The following is a 15,359-nucleotide window of genomic DNA, read 5'->3' as shown; positions in this document are numbered from 1 at the left end:
TAAAACATTAATTGAAGTAAGCAATGGGGTGCACAGTAGCCCCTCCCCTCAGGTCAAAGCAATGGACCCATCTAAGCCAGTGTTCTGCTCTAGCCAGAACAGAGAAGCCTGGAAAGGCCCCAGCAGCAATAGGAATTGGTGATGACAAAGAAAAACCATGCATACCCTCTTCAATGAAGAACTTTTCGTGGGTCTTACAAATGGATTGATTTCATTAAGTTCACCTTTGCTAGGTTCTTCTCGAATCTGCCCAGGAAGAGCTCTTTGGAGCATGCTTGGCTACCTGGCATGCAGCAGTCCTCTTGCCTTGGAGAGAGCTCAGCACCATCACATAGTCCACAGTGGTCCCAGAACCTATGCAGCCCCTCATACGACAAGTTCTGAAAAGGTGCCATCAGTACTTGCCAGGTACCATGAGGAGCGGCTGGACCCTATCTCTTCTTGAAAAGCATTTTTGTTTTTGATTTTTAAAAAAGGAAAAAGAAACAGTAATAAAACTCTCATCTAAAGATAAATTGAAGATATTTATAACGCAAATTACAATGTGTGAGAAACTCTCTCAAGCAGTGAAGGTAAAACAGGTTTGAAAAAGCTGATCAGAGTGAAAGAAGCTATAGCCCTCAGCTGTCAGAGCATAACCGTACATACGGGATGGCCCATTAATGGGGGGGGGGGCACAAGAATTTGTGTCAGAAATAACTAATATATGGCGTGGAAGCAGATGTTAATTCTTGCCCCCAACCCAGGAAGTCTTCTGCGTGGGGAAGAGATCCTGAACCCCCAAAATTCCTGTAGCTATAAATCCTGATGCTGAAATAGGAAGAAAAACAACCCACTAAACACATGTGGAAAGGAACTTCTGTGTGAGTTGGGGAGAATCCCTGCTCCCTGGGAGCCTGTGACACACACTTACCACGACTACCCTGTAATCCAATCATCCTGCTAAACCTCATCACCTTCAATGAACTGGAAGCCATTAGGAAAATATAAAGGAAAGAAAGGACAGGAAAAACAAACCACAAATGAATATTATGGCAGAGCAGTAGGCTTCCATGAATTTGAATAGTTTAACAAATCAAAAAATTATTTCCACAGCAGAGATGTAATAATGGTGAGACTAGAGAACATAACCTATGAGCTAATGGGCCTCAGTAAAAAGGTAGAAAAAATGGAAAATCACCACAGAAATGAAGGCCATCTTTACATTGATGGAAACAGAATTTAAAGTCAGCAACATAAAAGTGAAGTTTTACAGAGAAAATGTGAGATGTGGAAGACAATCAAAGCAGATACTACATGAACATAACCACCTCTGAGAAAGAAAAACCAGTCTTCTGAATGGAAAATATATTTAAAGATATAAATCTGGAACTTTTCTAGAAATAAAATGGTTGAATTAACTAATAGAAACCATGTACTGTACCCTAGAAAAAAAATTGCTCTGTGTACAATGATGAGCACCAATATAGGGCCTAGTAAAATTGTGGGACTTCAAAGATAAATAAGAAAATAAACAGCCTTTGGGCATACACACACCTGCAGAGAAAAGATCTTGGTCACCCACTGGAAAAAATTCAGATTGCCCTCAGAAATGCTGTCAGCAACATCACTCAATAATGGGATATAGTGGGCCATAGCCAAAGGTACCAAGAGGAAACCACACTAAGATATAAGAATATTATACCCAACAAACTGTTGGTCTCTGGCTTACAGTGCTCTGAGGCCAAACAGTGTCTGCAGAATAGTAAATGGGATGGATAATTGAATGAGCTTTGTGATAACATGTGCTAGTTTGTTTGATTCCTTATTAGACATCCATGGAAGGGTATCTACCTAAAGAGATACCTTTGCAAATCATTATAAATTAGAAAAAAAGTATAAGTCAGGAAGTCCTGAGAAAGTTCAAGGAAAAACAACAAGTTTTAAGAACTTTTCTTTCCAGAAGCAGATTCCATTAGACAGAGTAATAACGCAAACAGAACTAAAATAATGTAATTTTCCAGGCATTGTCATAAGCGCTTGACATGATTCAACTTATTTAATTTTCACAAGAATCATGTCACTAGGTATTATTAATATGGCATTCGTTTTACAGATGAAAAATCTGAGGTATAAATTCTTTTGTCACTTGCCCAACTCACGCACCTTTCAAGAGCACATCCTACCTTGGGACACAGGACAACTCCACACTCACAGTGGAGAGGAAGCGGGGTTAGAGGCTTGCAGTAGGGAAGAAGAAGCATTTTAAGGCTGCACCATTGAAAAAAGGATAGATTGGCCAGAGAGGTTTGTTGGTACTTGGCAATTAGGTGGACACCTGTGACCATTTAAAAACAATTTCGGCAAGCATTAAAGGCAAAAAACCAGACAGGGGTGAGAAGAGTATGTGCAGGCCAGAACAATGAAACAGTAAATATAAATAAATAATTAGAAATGTTTGACAGGAAAGAAGTATCATGGGAATCTCTTTGCATGTTCTGGAATTTTTGTCCTTTCTCTGTAAGAAAAGTCTAAAGGAGAGACTGCTACTTTTGCCAAATGTGGGAACTACATCCCAACAATATTCATGCATGAGACATCTGCATTTTGTCTCCATGTCTTAAGTAAATAGACTTTGATTGACTCGGAGACCACACAGTACAAAGGGCAGAGATGCAAAATAGGTACTTGGAGCATAAGCATCAAAGAACGGTGGGCAAGTCCACAGCTGTCTGCTTTTTCCTGGTCATGCCTGACTAGAAGGCAGACCCATTCACCACACTCTTTTGCATCCTTATTTAAAGCTTTGGGAATTTTGTTCTTGTTGGTGTTACAGTTTATTATATTGTTTACTTAGAACAGTGGTCAAAGAAGCCAAGTAGTTAAAAAAAAAGCACAATTCTGACATATTATCTAGGTAACAAGCTGGAGAACAATTAATAGCGTGGTTTTACCTAAATAAGAAAAGCCCTTTGGAACTCCATTGCCTCCACTTTAGTTACCTAGTGATCTTGCTCAGTAACAGTCTGTCTTCCCAAGCTGAGCTAAATAAAACTGGTCTGTATATGCTATGTATTTTTAGGTTGCAAATTTCCACTGCAGAGCCTATTCCCTGGAGGCTAGAGGACACAATGTAAATAGTCATGATACACTCAGTACATTTGGGTACCTCTCCAATAGTAGTACTAAGGGAGTTTCTTTATCAAAGTCACAAAAATAGTTGACCAGCTGTTGGAGCTCTTCCCCGACTAGTTTCAAGATAATTTTTCTCTTTCCTTTGATGGAGGATGCCAACTACCTTTCCTTTGCCTTCTTCTCTTTTAAGCTTCTTACAGCACCTGGGAGAAAAAGAGGGGGGTTTTTGTGTTTGTGCTGTCACAAAACAGTCTGTCACTACTTGGAAACGCAGAAAATGTGTATATAAAGCATTGTATATAAAAGGAGGCTGTCCTGCAGTTGGCAGGAGAGAGATGTATGAACAGACACAAACAAGCCTGAGCTACTCCTGCCAGCTTGCTGAGACACACACATCCTTGCAGAATCCGCTGTGAGCAAAAGTCCTACATCACACCAACTGGTAGCAGAGGCTCCAAACTGACACAAAGACTTTTCTGACTTTAGGGCCTTCACACCTGCAGTTCACTCCAAATAAATAGATATTCCTTGCTCTGAGTTTTCTCTAAGAGCTAACTAAAATTTATCAAAGGTAAAAATTGAACCTTAGGCACATTGCCTGTCTGCATGCCTGCCTGCCTGCCTTCCTCCCTGCCTGCCTTCCTTTCTTTCATATCCCCAGTGTCTCACATAATCTGACACATAATATATACTCAATAAATACATCAAAGTTAAACATTTCTCAACTTTCTCTGTAACTACATATGAGTCAGTTTTTTTCAATTGAACCAAAAATATCTGTTTTGTGACTGACCTAATCTTCAGAGAAGCCCCAAACATGTCATAAGACATAAAGTTATCAATTTCTTGCCAGTAGGACTTGTGTACAGTATAAGTTTTGAATATGCTTCCTTTTGTATGGTTTCCTTTAGGCCACCACTGTCATCTCATAGTAATTCTCTCTACTGCCTTCCACATTTCCTTGCCTAAGTGTATCAAAGCACAAGTATCTGTCTGAACCTCCCATCTTAAGTCACTATCATACCTTTCCACATGCTCTCTCCTCTCTCCTAGGCTGCAAGAAGGGGTCAGATCTGAGCTAGCACAACTGCAAAGGGAAGAGCTGAGGCCAATCCTGGAGAGCAGTATTTGGTGAGCATCTGCTTCTGGGAGACCATGTCATCCTCTCACTCTCACAGGGATGCATGAGAATCACTGCATGGCCACCCTGGGTGGATGGATCCACCCAGGCTAAAGAAATAGTCCCCGTGTTTGCCCATCAACATAAACATCATGAAATCCCCACAGTGTTTGTAGGCTGACAATGACTGTAGCCTAGTAGAAAATCAAGAATTCTCCCTTTTTTCCAATAATTGATTATCGATTGATTTCTTATGTGATTTCTTACAGTAATCCTAAAAATCAGAGACTGTAACTATATCACAAGACGGGGATACCATAACATTATTTTTTCTCATGTAATTTACCTTATTCATACTTATATCATATGGGATTATATTATTGATTTCATTTTCCTTTTACAGAAAAATGTTATTTCTGCCTTACAAAATGTACATATAAAATTATGGAGTATTTTAAAATTTGTCTTGCCAAGAAAATTATTTAAGCTCTATGAAACCCAGTTTCCTTTTCTGAAGCAAGAGATGTTATAATAGTCATACCCACCTCATAAGAAATTCGTACAGGAATGATTATTTGAGTGGTATCTGACATGTGAAAGCTAGCTGTTAATGTTTTGTGGCATTAGCATGATTACTGATAGCATTATTTTTAAATAAGTCATCCTAGAAAAGTAGCATGGTTTTCACTTTACAGAGACTGTTATGAGGATGTCTATATAAAGAGCTTAAATAGTAGATTTTTTTTATCATAAGCCTATGTTGGAACAAGAATAAATAGGGCATTTCTTTGTGCTTCTGCCACTACTATTTGAAAGGGGCTAATTTAAAAAGAGTTTCCTATATGCACCTACTGAGGTGCAGATTTTCACCACTTCCTTCATAGCGTTCCCAGGTATGACTCATATTTTAAGATTTATCAGAGTCATTTCATTTCTGTGATTACGTAGGATAAGTGTATTTGGCTACAGGAAGTGTGCCTAATTTTGTATCCTCTTTTTTTAGAATTTAACACATAATTAATTGTGAAAGCAGAATGTGGTGTGGTATGTGTGTCAAGAGATGTTACCAGAGAATATTTAAATTTAAGTTTTATGTTTTTAATTCCAAAAGATTGTATCTCCACAAATAGATTAAATTGGAGATTAAATAGCATTTGCAGGCTTTATTATGACCCAATATTCTTTAGAGTATGATATCCTGTCTTCAGCAGGACAAAGGCAGAGTCAAGCCTGTTATCTTTGTCTTAACTCTGACCCCTGAGCTATTCTTATAAGGAAGACAGAGCTAATTTTAAGCCAAATCTGAGGAGGGCCAGGTATGACTTCAGCGTCACATATGTGCTGCTTCATTCGATGAGTGAACTCTCTATCTGCATTTATAGAGCTACAAAACTGGCAGCTCTGGTCCTTGGCTCTAAGCCAATAGTTCTCTACGCCCCTCCCCACCCCCCACCCCCCAGGTGCTGTAAAGCCTGAGCACATGTGGGATGCTGCCAGGACAGATCTTGTATGTGCAACTGTGCCAATAACTGCCCCCTTGGAATGGGCCCTACCTGATTGTCTAGTCACTAATTCCAAAGGTCCACCAGCCTCACTGGTCTTTGACAATGCTCACTCATTCCTTACCATCACTGGTGACTGACACAGTATCTTCAGATACCCAACTGTTGGGGTTGCCCAGCCCTGCCAGTCTTGTTGAACATGATTGAACTTAGCTTTCTTGTATGTAGTGCCCACATCTGGTACATGGGCACCACTCAAGCAGCCTCATCCCAATAAGCCCAGAGACTGTAGATTTCCCAATCCTCTAAATCCCCCACAGAATGCCAGCGCAGTAGTTACACAGCTTCACATTCTTTAGATTTGTCAGATAGGAGGCAGATATAAGGCCACATATGTGGCACTTGATATGAAAGACAAGGATCCCCTATCATCCATGGATAGAGTACCAGGAGAGAGGGACAAATCAAAGCACACTGACAGTGCTTTTCAAAAATCCTCTTCTAACATCCATTTGTGGATGAGGAGTTGTTTTACAAACCAGAACTGTCCATCTCATGGGTAATACTGGCATGACAGCCTGTCACTTAATTTTGAAATGTTTAGGGGCTTCAACAATACTGAAACCAAAATAATTCAATTTTGAAATAATGTTAGTAATGCATGAAACATTATGAAAACCTTAGAAAGGAGAGACAACATTTTTGCTAGATGAAACTCAAGAACTTCAGTGGATAAATTGCCAGTATTGTCTAGAAGATTTCATAGAAATAGGGACCTTGTTAAGCTTCAAGAATCTATGTGTTTAACATAATGTGATTATAGGATGCATACCAATTAATGTAAAACTAAATAAATAAATGTAGATTTTCAAAATTACAATGAGGTGAAAGTGTAATTTAAAAGGAGACCTAAGTTTTGCTCAGATTTCCCCTCATCCCTCTTCCCATAAAAGTTCAAAATCCAATTATTTGCTAAAGAGGGCTCAAAATTGTGAACTTGTTTTGCTTTTGCTTACCAATTCCATGCACTAAAATTTTTCATAAAATATAAATTCAAAAAATAAAAAAATCATGTGAACAGGGGACAAATGATGAAGAAAGAAGCAAAAGGAAAAATATTATGAGGCTCAAATAAATCTTCACCTGCACTTACACTGCAGTTTGTTCTGAGCAGTTTCTCTTCTTTTAGTCTCAGGAATATTCCATACAAAATATTTGGTTACTCTGCATTTCTGTGTGTATTTTCTACTGTAGTAAGAGCTGTATTTAAATTCCTTGAACCTTTTTTTTTTTTCATGAAGGTGCTACCCGTACCCCACCAAAGTCTCGTTTCCTCTTCTTTTCTCATTTTTAAGTAAAAATCTCTTTCCTCTCACCACCCTATCCTTCTTCTTTTCCTTGTCTTTCTTCTGTGACACAGCCAAATGCCCCTTAAGATTTTATATTTCAGGGTGAGTAAAATCAGAACACTGGAACCCGCAAAACCTCATGGAGAAATTCTTTCTTGCTATGTCAAACTAACTCCTGCTACTTACCTTTTAAAATAAAAGAAATGAAAATACATTTCTTTTTACTTCTGGAAAATATGTTATTTTCTATTTTCTGACAAACTTTGTACCACATCACCTTCTGTATTGCATTAGAAAAATAATTTTATGCTGGACATCATCTGCAGAAAGTTTGAAAATGTTCAAGCTATCCTGGAGGTGGTAATCTATAGTGAAGATGTCTAATAAAATCAACCTTTGGTCTTCAGCCTGTCATTAATTCTAGAATGATTACTTTGGCCTATCTAAAACTAAATTTTATTCGTCTCAGGTTCAGATCAGTGTTAGCTATATTCACAAAGTCCACTATTGTCTATGTTGCACAAAAAGAAGTATAATCATTATAATGTGCAATTGTTATGATAGTAATGAAAATATAAATTAAAAATACATTATGTGCTAAGATTAAACAATCATACTCAGTGTAAAATAGGAATAAAAACACAAACACTACTTAAAGAAGCAACTTAAATCATGAATTTGATCCACAGCAATAATATATAAATAGAAAAAAAAATAGTAACTATAAAATCTGCTTTCAAATAAATGAGAAACATTCCTTATCAAAAAGTACCTGTTAACTTTTTTAGGGCATAAGTTAGTGTTTGAAAATCTGTCAAGAATATTAAAATGTTTCTGACAATTGACCCAGTACTCAAGGTTATCAAAGAAATTACTTGGGTTTTAGGATTTACACTGTGCACTTAAATTATTATGAACATGTTTACAAGGAATAGTTGTTGATACTAAAAGATGTTCTGAAGGTGAAGTAAAACGGATATAAAGTTGTTTGGAAAAGAATGTTCTTAAATACATAAATACAAAAATATATATGGAGCCCCATAAAAACAAGGGAATAGCCCTGGGGGAAAACATTCTACAAGTGTGTAAAAGTCATCATTTCTTGATCATTTATGCATTCTCTTTTTTCTCTATTTTTTTATGTTTGTATTACTTTTATGATGAGAAAGGAAGAAAAGTTTATTTCAAAATCAGAATGATATAGACAAAGGTAGAGAAAACAGAAGCAGTAAATAAAAAATGGAAGAAAGGAAGGAGATGTGGAAATGAGGAAGGGCAACAAGGAGAGAAGGAAGGATCAAGAAAGGAGGGGGACAAGGAAGGAGGAGGTAAACATTGGCTATGCCTGATAGGAACTCCTGAATGTCCATATAGGAAGGGTTGGGGAATATCAATCTGACTGGAATAGGTAAGCTCCTTAATTCTCTGTTAGGTAAAATTATGAAAATATTGTATTTGAACTTGTGTTACTCCTAGAATTATTGACATATATGTGTTAAGCTTTTCAATAAATACTATATGAAATACAGGAAATATTCCTACCAATTGTATCCCATTACTTTTTCTTCAATTAATAAATTGCAATGTCAGGTATCAAGAGACATACTTCTTCCAAAGTCAGCATAAGATATTGATGAAAAGAAATTATTACTCTTCTAAAAAAAGACACTTTTTCAATTATACTATATGATAGCCTTAACACGGTGTTCTGTACCCACCACAGAATGAATACGTAATTATTCTTATCTAATATTTTATTAAACTAAAGTCCAAAAACTCCACTTATGGATCTTCCTGTCTAATGGTCCAAATGATATTATTTAGCTGGCCATAGCATCCTTCAGTATGTCCATCTTCTGCACCCCAGACAAGCATCTTCTCTTAGCATCCCTCTTTTATGGAAAAGGTACTTCAAAGTTGACATTCTAATCATCTTTACTGGATTTAGTGATCACCTTTTAGAGTTAGACAAACATATATGACTTTGATTACTTTAAATAATTTTCTTCATAATTTAATTCACAGATAATTTATTTATTCCAAATCCCTAGAAATACTTTTAATTATCTCTCTATATATTTTTGACATACATTTTGTGATAATTTTCATAGACTTAGGTAAGGCTTTAACCCTTTGATCCTCTGATATTGGAGTGACAATAAATGGCCTATTTGAATTTGCTTTGTAAATAAAAAAGTGACACCATATAAGATATATTCAGTTATTTTTTACTAATGTAAAGTTCCTTTAAGTAGTTTTAACTGTGCTATAGAGTTTGGCAGTTTGTTTCTATTGATTTCAGTAACTGGGAAAGGTACAATGTTAGCATTCCATTTCTATAACGAAATACCTATGATAATCAACTTACAGAATGGTTTATTTTTACTTATGGTTTCAGATAGTTCAGGGCAGGTCACCTGGACCCTGTCCTTTGGGCTAGGTGTGAGTCTGCACATTATTGCAGTAGGGCAAAGCACAGAAAGCTACTCACCTCTGGGCAGCCAAGAAGCAAAGAATTGGCTGGAGTCCCAGTGTCCACTTCAAGAGCTCACACATAATGACTTATCTTGCTTTTGCTAGGTCCTACCTACTAAAGATTCCATCCTTCCCAATAGCAGTACAGGCTGGGGACCAAGCCTTCAACACTTGGTTCTTCAGGAAGCACTCAGGAACCAAGTTGTAACAGGTAGTATGCATTTGCACGTGGCACACAAAGGCATTTTATGTGCACAGGCACACATAAGCTATACATGCATGCCAGATAGACAAGATGAAATGGCATACCTTTACACATTCCAGGGAAAACTCCCAAAACAGCAATGAGGTTGTCTTGCATCACCATTATCAGAAGCTAAGTAGGAAATTCTACACAAACATTCACTGGCAACCGAGAAAAGCAAAAGTTTCCATCTAAATACAAAATAAGAAATGTCAAGAAGAGCTAAAGTGGCAGAATATTCTCAGGAAAAAAATTCAAAGGAAAAAATATATCTGGTTAAGAAAATAAATAGAATAAAAAAACTAAGGGCAGGCTCAAAAAAAAAAAATAGCTTCATTCACCGAAGTCCATATAAATAAGCATCTAGAAAAATATCCTTTCCACCTCTTTTTACCCCCTAAAACTAGCTGTTCAAAATAAGCATATGCAGCCCAAATTGCTAACATTTCCGTTTCTGCTAAGATTTAAAGAGAGTTTCATGGGTAAAATATGTTCAATAGCCAAAACTTTATGATGTCTATTTGACATTACAGTTTAATTTTCAGAACCTAGCGGAAAACAGCAATTCCATTCTGTAGAATTGCTGGGATAAAACAACCTCTAAGAAAATTATCAGTAGTTTTGTAACATGTCTCCAGAATATCAGACACTAAAACATTAGGAGATTTGGTGATGGGATAAATAAAACATTAAATTCAAGAAAGATTTAATTTGCACAAACCCTGCTTATGCACATAAACAAGAATCTTTAGAATGTCACTCTGGTAGCTTTTTACATCCAGAATAGATTATTCACTTAACAAAACTCTCAGCAATTGGAGGAGTTGCTATCTAAAGAACACTGTGCTTTATATACAATTATTTTCATTGCTCCGATACTAATTTATTAAAGGATGCTGATAGCCAGTCACTTAACTGCTACAAGCCTCAATTTCCTCATGAATTTAAAAATATGAATAAACCCTAACAAATATGGCACCTTGAACAAACTGTATATGGTAAATTAAAAATGGTCACAGAATCTTTGCTATTCTTTCCATTGAAAAGTGGAGTCAATTTCCAAATTCCCTTTAAGTGAGTGTCACCTGGCCTTATAAATTGCTTAAGTAGTGGAATGCAGAAAAGGATGTTCTGGAACTTCTAATGTTAGGTAAGAAAAAAAAAAAACATATCTTCTCTCTGGGACTTTTGGAATACTGGAAAGTCATTTACATGTTTTGTTTTGTTTTTTTATAGTTCCACTAATCTTAGACTGCCATAATGTAAGTTGTCACACCTGAGCAAACTAGTGGTCACATAGAGAAAGAGGGAAAGACAACTAACCCTAACTAACTAACTAGCCTCCCAGGCTATGTGCCTAGTATGTTCATGAAGAAATTTCTGATGATTCTGCTCCAGCTGCCACTTAAGGGCAATCACATGGGAGAACCCAAACAAGAATTTTTCAGGTTTGACAGAAAAGAAAAGAAAAAAAAATACATATATATATATATATATATATATATATATATATATATATATATATATAATATTACATAGTCGACCTTGGTAACCCAAGAACTGTGATAAATAACAATAAATTGTGCTGAGCTACTAAGTATGGAGTGGTTTATTACTTAACAATCAATAACTAGAAAAGTATAAAAGAATTTGTAGAACTCAGACCATATTTCTCAGACCATATTTCTCCACTGGGTTCTATAGAACTCTGGGGTTCTGTAAAATATTTTTGCTAGTTTTATAATGGAGACAATTTTCTTAAAGCATAAGTTTTGAACATTGTAAGCTCTATAATGCTTGTATTAACAGTGATTGGCAGTAACTAAACAGTTCTGTGTAGATTTCATTGTCATCCACATATAGAAGCAAACACTAGAACTGGGTTCATTTGGTTGAGTGTACTCTCTGTTTTGCAGCATGAAAGGATGTTGACAATAAGGGTTGGTTTTTTTTGTTTTGTTTTGTTTTGTTTTGGGGTTTTTTTGTTTGTTTGTTTTGTTTTTTTGTTTTTGGTAATGCAAGAAGAAAATAATGTTGGATTGATGGCAATAACCAGTCCTTCCCAAATCACCTTTTTCAATTTCCCACTAATACATCACCAACTGATGAAGGAAAATGAAAATCTCTACAGTGCAATGTAAGTTGGAGGGAAAATTTCATTTCAACAAAGAAATTATTGTGCATTCCAACTAAGCTGCATCTACCTCTTTCCCATTGTTGTACCTCTTATAATACATGGATGTCTGTATTAGAAATTAATGGGATAATTTCCTTACTTCTTGTTAAATTTTCAAATTTATTGATTTGTTATATCTTTCTATTTTAAATTTTATTAGTGGTTTTTTTATCTACAAATATATCTGAAGATGTGATAATTTTTGAAGATAGAGTATAAAGAGGAAAAGAATTTTAGACCTGCCCTAGCAGATAATTCTTGTAAAGCTCATGATGAAGATATCAAAGATTCCAGTCACAAACTCTCTTGCAAAACAAAATGGGAACGTTAGCAGTTTAAGAGCTAACAGGCTGTGGTTTTTCACACTGACACACAGCAGTTCTGCTTACTGACATTTAACCATAGAGGCTTGCAGTGGCTAACAAGTACCTATGACAGATAAGTGCAGTACCTTATTCAGGAAACAAAGCAATAGGGACCGAACAATACCCCTCTAGGATTAGTGCAGTAAAAGTCTCTAAGCTGTATGAGCTAAGAGTCCCAGGCTGTTGACAAGATTGCACCCATATAAGGAATGTAGACTATACCCTCCACTAAAATTTCACCAACTCCCTTGCCTTGATGAACTCCAAGCTATTCTTCTCAGACGATTAATATCCAGAATACACAAAGAACTCAAAAACTCAATATTTAAAAATCAAGTAACCCAGTCAGTAAATAGGCATATGAACTGCACACTTCTCAAAAGAAGTATAAGTGGCCAAAAACTATATGAACAAATATTCAACATATTTACCCATTAGGGAGATGCCTATCAAAAATACACTGAGATTCCATCTCATTCCAGTTAGAAGGCAATCATGAAAAATACAAGTAATAATAATTGTTGGTGAGGATGTAGCAAAATAAATTCTTATGCACTGTTGGTGGTAATGTAAATTAGTACAGTCAGTATGTAAATCAGTAGGAGTTTTTCAAAAAGCTAAAAATATAACTACCATATGATCCAGCTATACCAAACCTTTGTATTTAACCAAAAGAAAATTAGCATACTTCAGAGATGCATGAAAACTCATGTTTATTGAAATTCAATTTACAATAAATATCCAAGTTATGGAATCAGTCTAGGTGTCTTTCAGCAGATGAATGAATAAAGAAAATATGGTATATACACACAATGGAGTTTTACTTGTACATAAAGAGATTATAGTTATGTCATTTTCAAGAAAATAGATGGAACCGCAGACCATAATTTTAAGTGAAATTGGCCAAATTCAGAGAGAGAAAAAGAATATATTTTCCATCAGATGTAGAAGCTAAAGTGAAAAAAAAAAGGAATTCCATGAAAGTAGAGGGTGATCTTAGGTAGAGAGAGAAGATTGAGGGCAAGAGGAGGTGATAGTGTGGGGGGATTTTGGAGAGTGAATTGATCAAACTGTGTGTGTGTGTGTGTGTGTGTGTGTGTACACAAATATGTCACAATAAAACCCACCATTCTATATAATTGAGATACACCAATAAAAATACAAAAGCTATAAAAAGAGACAAAGAAGTTCACTCTATAATGATCAAGGGATATTACTACTATGGATATGTATGCACTTAATGTTGAAGCACCTAATTTTATAAAACAAACTCTGTTAGAGGTACATAGTGGAGAGGTAGGCTCCAAAAGAAGAGTAGTGGAGACTTTCAATTCTCAGCTTTCACCAATGGACTGATTATACAAAAAAAAAAAAAAAAAGAAACATCAGAGTTAAACTATACTATGGGCCCAAAGGACCTAACAGATACTTACAGAACATTTCATTGAATAGCAAAAGATTGCACATTCTTTTCATTAGCTCATGGAACTTATCTAGAATAGACTATGTAATACACCACAAAAATATCTTAAAAATTCAAAAAGTTGAAATCATCTCATGTCTTTTCTGATCACAATAGAATAAAACTAGAAATCAACAACAAAAGAAATATTAGAAAATAAAAATTTATGCAAATATAAGAGACTAAATAACACATTTTTGAATAAACCACTATTCTGTCACTGTATGCACATATACATAGGCATTACAGAACAAAGAAAATGAAAACACAACACCTCAAAATATACAGTAAGAGCAATAGTACAAGGGAACTTTATTGCAATAAGTGCTTCTGTTTAAAAAATATAGAAAGACTTTAATTAAACAGCCAAATGATGTAATTAATTCAAAGTTCTAGAAAGTCAAGAACACATCAATGCCAAAATTAATAGAAGAAAACCAAATAATAACAATCAGAAGAAATAAATAAAATAGACTAAAAATCATTCCAAAAGAGCAATGAAGTAAAGCATTGGTTATTTTGAAAAACAAAGCAAAACTGATAAAATTCTTTCTATCTTAACCATGAAAAAAAAAGAAATAATATCCAAATTTTTAAAAAATCAAGGATAAAAGAAAACATTACATCTGATATCACAGATCTGTCATGAACAATTATACAATAACAAATTGGAAAACTAAGAAGAAACAGATAAACTTCTGGACACATATAACCTACCAAAATTGAACCATGAAGAAAATTTTTTTAAAATAGAGTAGAACAATTACAACTAATAAGATAGAATCAGTAACATACACTGAAGAAAAGCCCAGGACTGGTAGGTTTCCCTGTTGAATTTTCCCAAACTTTTGAAGAGTTTATGCCAATTATTCTTAAACTATTCTAAAGGATTACGAGGGAACAAACCCTTACAAACTTATTATACAAGTCTAGCATTACTCTGATACCAAAACCAGAGAAGGACATAAATAAAGAAAACCACACACCAACATATCTGGAAAATATAGATGCAAACATTCTCAACAAACTATCAGAAAATCAGTCCAATAGTACTTGAAAAAAAGATTATTTACCATTATCAAGTTGAATTTATATGAGGGGCACAAGGATGGTTCAACATATGCAGATCAATAAATATAATACCTCATAACATTAGAATGAAGGATATTTATCATATAATTATCTCAATAGGTATAGAAAATTCACTTTATAAAATCAAGTATCTTTTCGTGATACAGACCCTGAACAAATTTGGTATAAAGGTATCAAAACTCATCATAATAAAGGCTATGTATGATAAACCTGTAGCCAATTTCATACTGAATGGTGACAAGCTTCCTCTAAGATCTGGAGTAAGGCAAGAATTTCTGCTCTCACTTCTCTCTTTCAAACAGTACTAGAATTTTTAGCCAGAGCAATCAAGCATGAGAAAGAAATACAAGAAGTAGCACACTAAAAGGAGGGGAAAATTGAATTATCCCTGTTTGTACAGGTTATGATTTTATATGTAGAAAAATCTAAAGATTCCACAAAACACGAGGGGAACTGATAA

This window comes from Marmota flaviventris, chromosome 8, assembly GCF_047511675.1.
Source record: "Marmota flaviventris isolate mMarFla1 chromosome 8, mMarFla1.hap1, whole genome shotgun sequence".
NCBI classification, from domain to species: domain Eukaryota; kingdom Metazoa; phylum Chordata; class Mammalia; order Rodentia; family Sciuridae; genus Marmota; species Marmota flaviventris.
The sequence above is the reverse complement of the archived record's forward strand: the minus strand, read 5'-3'. Positions refer to the sequence as shown.